Here is a 5,945-nt window from a genome sequence, read left to right as displayed (position 1 = left end):
GGCGGCGGCCGCGGGCCGGTGTGATTGATAGGGACGGCGGCGGCGAGAGCGGCGGCGGCGGCGGCGGAGCGGTTGAGTGACAGCTTACCTGGGTGCCAATCTTCATCACACTGACAAGCGGCTGCAGCAATCGGGACCCGCAGTGCCGCGCCCGCGTCCAACCGTCACGCCGACGCTGGGCCACGCGACACAGCCTCGCTCAATGGGAGGAGGGCGACGCCGACGCGCGCCGCATCAATATTCAGAGAGGGGGCGGGGCCCGCCGGAGATGGGCCCCGCCCCTCCCTGCGCGGCGGCGGGCGCGGGGTGGGGCCTAAGCGCTGTGGGAGGAGAGCGAGGGCGGGGACCGGGTCGTGGCCGGCCCCGCCTCCAGCCCCGCCCGCACCCAGAGCTAGGCCCTGCCCCCAACCGGCCACGCCCGAGCGCGAGAGCTGTCTGCCCCGCCCCGAAGGCAGAGCCTCCCGCCTTATGACTATGCAGTAGAGGCGTGGCCTCAGCGCGCGTCACGCCCCCCTCCGCGCTTTCGGTTGCCGCCCAGAAGAGGTGTGTGGAGCCGGGCGAAACCATCTGCTTCGAGCAGACGGGGAGGGAGGGCTGTACCATCCGTAGTCCCGGGCGTCCCGGCGCCGAAGGCCCCCATTCTGTGTGTGCCCCGTTTGAATGTAAGCCCGTGGGAGCCTCGCAGCCTTCTTCCTCAGGCTCCAGAGCCCGGGTGGGCACGGGCCTGGGCGGCACAGTGGATGCTCATGTGCCTCCCAGCCTGCGGCAGCGCGAGTGCTTAGCACCTGAAGCTTTACCCTGGGCGCTGGCTTCCCTCCGTGTGAGGACCCTAGCAAGGACTCATGATGTCCACAGGTGCTTCGGGGTGGCCTCTGGGCTACTTGGCCTGACTTGAACACACCTTCCGGCCCAGGCGAGCCTTGCCGGTCTAGGTGACTAATGCAGCCACCAGATAAAGGGCACCTGCCTTAGGGGACGCCCACAAGTGTCTGCATTTCAAACTGTGCTTTGAAAGACCACCTTAACTGATCACTGCCACAATGAACCCACAATTGCTGATGGTGGCTTTGGTCTCCAAGATGTAAGGAAAGGGCGACACATTTCCCAGTGCGTAGGAAAGCACACGGTTTGCCTGACTGGCCTTCAATACTCATAAACATCCATTTATGCAGTGTCCCACCTAGTGCCGTCAGTACACAGCGGGGGAAGGGCAGCTCTGTGGCCCCCACTCCTCCCGGAAGGAAGGCAGGCCCAGGACAGAAGCTGATTGCTGGAGGGAGCCAGGGGTAGGTCTAGGCATGAACAGCTCGGAGGACATCCCTCCTGTGTCTTCAGAGCTCCACACCGCCAAGAGCCCTTGGCCAAGTGCTGTGCAGCTGCAGAGCCGTCTCTTTCAGAAAGATGGAAGGCAGCAGGGTGGGCAAGAGGGAGGCCCTGAGATACTTGCCTCAGGAGGGAAGTTCAAGGGGACAGAAAAAGCTCAGTTTTCGAGACTGAGCATAATCTGCAGAGCCTAGTGCAAGATGCAGATGCAAGTGTCAAGAGGTGTTGGAACAGAGAGACTCCATAGGGGCTGGGTAAACTGAAGCTGAAAACTGCTGGGCTGCACCCCCAGGAGGTCAAGGCATTCTTACTAATAGGATGAGATAGGAGGTCGGAACAAGACACAGGTGACAAGGATTCTGCGGGTAAAACAGGATGCAGTAAAGAAGCCGCCAAACCCCACCAAAACCAAGATGGCGGGGAAATTGACCTGTGGCCTTCCTCACTGCTGATTATACACTAATTATAATATATTAGCTTGGTAAAACACACTCCCGCCAGCGCCATGACAGTTTACAAATGCCCTGGCAACGTTTGGAAGAGTCCCCAAGTGGTCTAAAAGGGGGCTGGGCGCAGTGGCTCATGCCGGTAATCCCAGCACTTTGGGGAGGCCAAGGCGGGCAGATCACTTGAGGTCAGCAGTCGAGACCAGCCTGGCCAATATGGTGAAACCCCATCTCTACTAAAAATACCAAAAAGCTAGGCAGGCGTGGTAGTGTACGCCTGTAGTCCCAGCTACTTGGGTGGCTGAGGCAGGAGAATCGCTTGAACCCAGGAAGAAGAGGTTGCAGTGAGCCGAGATCATGTCATTGCACTCCAGCCTGGGCGACAGAGCGAGACTCCATCTCAAATAAATAAATGGAAGAGGAATCCTAAATTCTGGGAATTCCCCAGAAAACTTTCCCGGAAAACTCATGAATAATCCACCCCTTGTTTAGCACATGATCGAGAAATAACCAATATAATTCAGGAACGGATTCTAGGGGGAAAAAAACGACCATAAAAATAGCCAGTAGCTGGCCGGGCGCAGTGGCTCAAGCCTGTAATCCCAGCACTTTGGGAGGCCGAGACGGGCGGATCACCAGGTCAGGAGATCCAGACCATCCTGGCTAATACGGTGAAACCCCGTCTCTACTAAAGAATACAAAAAAAAAAAAACTAGCCGGGCGACGAGGCGGGCGCCTGTAGTCCCAGCTACTTGGGAGGCGGAGGCAGGAGAATGGCGTAAACCTGGGAGGCGGAGCTTGCAGTGAGCTGAGATCCCGCCACCGCACTCCAGCCTGGGCGACAGAGCCAGACTCCGTCTCAACAACAACAACAACAAAAAAGCCAGTAGCAGCCCTTGGGGCTGCTCTGTCTATGGAGTAGCCAGCCATTCTTCTGTTTATTTACTTCTCTAATAAACTCACTTTCACTTTACTCTGTGGGTTCTCCCTGAATTCTTTCTTGTGTGAGCTCCTAAGAACCCTCTCTTAGGATCTGGATTGAGACCCCATTCCGGTAAGACAAGGTCCCTGGATCAGAAATTACAGTGAAGAATTTCAAGGCAGTGACAGCAGAACCTTACCCCAAGCCTGGGCCCTTCTCAGCAGGGGCCGGGGGCCCTGTGGCATGCTGTTCAGGCCCCAGGAAGCAGCCCTGGGCTCACTGGCTACACCTAGGCCTGCCCCGGGTCTGAAGCTTTCATTTCTTCGCACCCAGCCTGTGAGACAGCAGGAGCTCCACAGGAGGACCTGAGTGCATGGTCACCCAGAACCCGGGAAGCAGCTGCAGCAAGTTTAGGGCAGACAGAAGCCCAGGCCCTGCCACCCCACTCTGGGCCCAGAGGGCTCTGGGGTCATCAGCTAGGTGCCTTCTCTGCCAGCTGCTTTGCCCTTTCACCCACCATGAGCTGCCGCCCTTCTTTTTTTTTCATTTCTGAAGTCTGTCTTCAGAAAAAGGGGAAAGGGCGGGATGTGTTCCCAGAAAGGGGGTCCTGATCCAGACCCCAAGAAGGGGTTCTTGGATCTTGAGCAAGAAAGAACTCAGGGCAAGTCCATAAAGTGAAAGCAAGTTTATTAAGAAAGCAAAGGAATAAAAGAGCAGCTACTCCATAGGCAGACCAGCCGTGTGGCTGCTCAGATGCTTATACTATGTTGTTTGTTTGTTTGCTTGCTTGTTTTTCTTTCCTGCCCTGCCTTCCTCGCCAAGCAGCTTACACGTATTGTTAGCTCTTGATTATATGCTAAACACAGGGGTGGGTTATTCATGAAGTTTCCTGAACAGGGGTGGGAACTGAGGGTTCCTCCCCTTTTTAGACCACATAGGGTAACTTCCTGCCATTGCCACGGCATTTGTAAACTGTCCTGGCACTGGTGGGAATGTCTTTTAGCATGCTAATGCATGATAATTAATGCATTATAATTACTGTATAATGAGCAGTGAGGACCACCAGCAGTCACTTTCTTTTTTTTTTTTTTTTTTTTTGAGACGGAGTCTCCCTCTATCGCCCAAGCTGGAGTGCAGTGGCCAGATCTCAGCTCACTGCAAGCTCCGCCTCCCGGGTTGACGCCATTCTCCTGCCTCAGCCTCCCGAGTAGCTGGGACTACAGGCGCCCGCCACCTCGCCCAGCTAGTTTTTTGTATTTTTTAGTAGAGACGGGGTTTCACCCTGTTAGCCAGGATGGTCTCGATCTCCTGACCTCGTGATCCACCCGTCTTGGCCTCCCAAAGTGCTGGGATTACAGGCGTGAGCCACCGTGCCCGGCCGATCACCATCTTGGTTTTGGTGGGATTTGGCCAGCTCATTTACCTGTTTTATCAAAAAGGTCTTTGTGACCTGTGTTTTGTGCTGACCTCCTACCTCACCCTGTGACTAAGAATGCCTTCACCTCCTGGAAATGCAGCCCAGTAGGTCTCAGTCTTATTTTACCCAGTCCGTATTCAAGATGGAGTCGCTTTGGTTCAAATGCCTCTGACAGATGCACCATCAGCAGTCTCCTCCTCCAGGGATGGGCCAAGTTTTCTGGGCCCTGAAACTTGCATACTGTAGGGAGTCCTTAGGAAAATAATTCAAAGGTGTGGGGCTTTAGAGGAGGCAAAGATTCATTTGCTTCCCTGTGAATCCACCTTTGCCTCCATCCACACCTGTGAGGCCACAGGGGGCCTCCTCCAGGTGTTGAGCACCAAAGTGGCTTCTAAAGAAAAAAAAAACAGGCTGGGCGCGGTGGCTCACGCCTGTAATCCCAGCACTTTGGGAGGCCGAGACGGGCGGATCACGAGGTCAGGAGATCGAGACCATCCTGGCTAACAGTGTGAAACCCCTTCTCTACTAAAAAATGCAAAAAATTAGTGGGGCATGGTGGCAGCGCCTGTAGTCCCAGCTACTAGGGAGGCTGAGGCAGGAGAATGGCGTGAACCTGGGAGGCAGAGCTTGCAGTGAGCAGAGATCATGCCATTGCACTCCAGCCTGGGCAAAGAGCGAGACTCCATCTCAAAAAAAAACAGGTACATTTTAATTCAAATAACCAGCCATTCTGTCTATTCTCCTTACAACAAGTTTTTGATATATTTGTTAATTTTTTTTTTTTTGACACGGAGTCTTGCTCTATTGCCCAGGCTGAAGTGCACTGGCATGATCTTGGCTCACTGCAGCCTGTGACTCCTGGGGTCAAGCGATTCTTCTACCTCAGCCTCCCAAGTAGCTCAGATTACAGGTGCCCGCCACCATGCCCGGCTACTTCTTGTATTTTTAGTAGAGACAGGATTTCGCCTTGCTGACCAGGCTAGTCTCAAAGTCCTGACCTCAGGTGACCTGCCTGCCTTGGCCTCCCAAAGTGCTGGGATTACAGGCATAAGCCACCGTCCCCAGCCAGATTTATTAATATTTTTCTTGGGAAAATAGATATATGAAGTGAAAAGGCACATATAATTGTTTATAGAAATACATGACTAGGCTGGGCACAGTGGCTCACACCTGTAATCCCAGCATGTTGGGAGGCCAAGGCGGGCAAATCATTTGAGATCAGGAGTTCAAGACCAGCCTGGGCAACATGGTGAAACCCCCACTCTACTAAAATACAAAAATTGCCGGGTGTGGTGGCTCACGCCTGTATTCCCAACACTTTGGGAGGCTGAGGCAGGTAGATCACGAGGTCAGCAGTTCAAGACTACCCTGACCAACATGGTGAAACCCCGTCTCTACTAAAAATACAAAAAAATTAGCTGGGCGTGGTGGTGGGCGCCTGTAATCCCAGCTACTTGGCAGAAGAATCGCTTGAAACCAGAAGGTGGAGGTTGCAGTGAGCCGAGATTGTGCCACTGCACTCTATCCTGGGCAACAAGAGCAAAACTCCGTCTCAAAAAAAAATTTTAAAATTAAAAGAGTGAAAAGCTTTCAGGAATGCAAAGGCAACATGAGCCAGCAAGCAAGTGAGAGTAGAGATTAAAATGGTAATGAAGATGGCAATTCCACAGCCTTTTCTAACTACATGGAAATTATCTTCCTTGACAGTAGCCAATCTGTGCTTCCATTCTCTCTCTTTCTCTCTCTCTCCTCCCACCTGTGTGCCATGACCTATTTCATAGTCCTGGCACATGTGAAATGCTTGGCAAGAACCTCAGAGGACAGAGACACAGTGCTC

At 53.7% G+C, this 5,945-nt stretch overlaps 1 protein-coding gene across 2 annotated transcripts in view; it reads right to left on the bottom strand.

The window, feature by feature from the left end:
- Positions 1-243, bottom strand: part of PKNOX1 (PBX/knotted 1 homeobox 1) — a 76,769-nt gene extending 76,526 nt beyond the window's left edge. For both annotated transcript variants that reach the window (XM_017872044.1, XM_017872046.1), the window contains exon 1: positions 89-243. The gene's annotated coding sequence lies outside the window, so the exon portion shown is untranslated. The remainder of the gene's footprint in view (positions 1-88) is intronic.
- Positions 244-5,945: the final 5,702 nt, after the last annotated feature.

Source organism: Rhinopithecus bieti, unplaced genomic scaffold, assembly GCF_001698545.2.
Source record: "Rhinopithecus bieti isolate Rb0 unplaced genomic scaffold, ASM169854v2 scaffold_5889, whole genome shotgun sequence".
In the NCBI taxonomy this organism is placed as follows: domain Eukaryota; kingdom Metazoa; phylum Chordata; class Mammalia; order Primates; family Cercopithecidae; genus Rhinopithecus; species Rhinopithecus bieti.
Note: the sequence above shows the minus strand (reverse complement) of the source record. Positions and strands in the feature narration are given on the sequence as shown.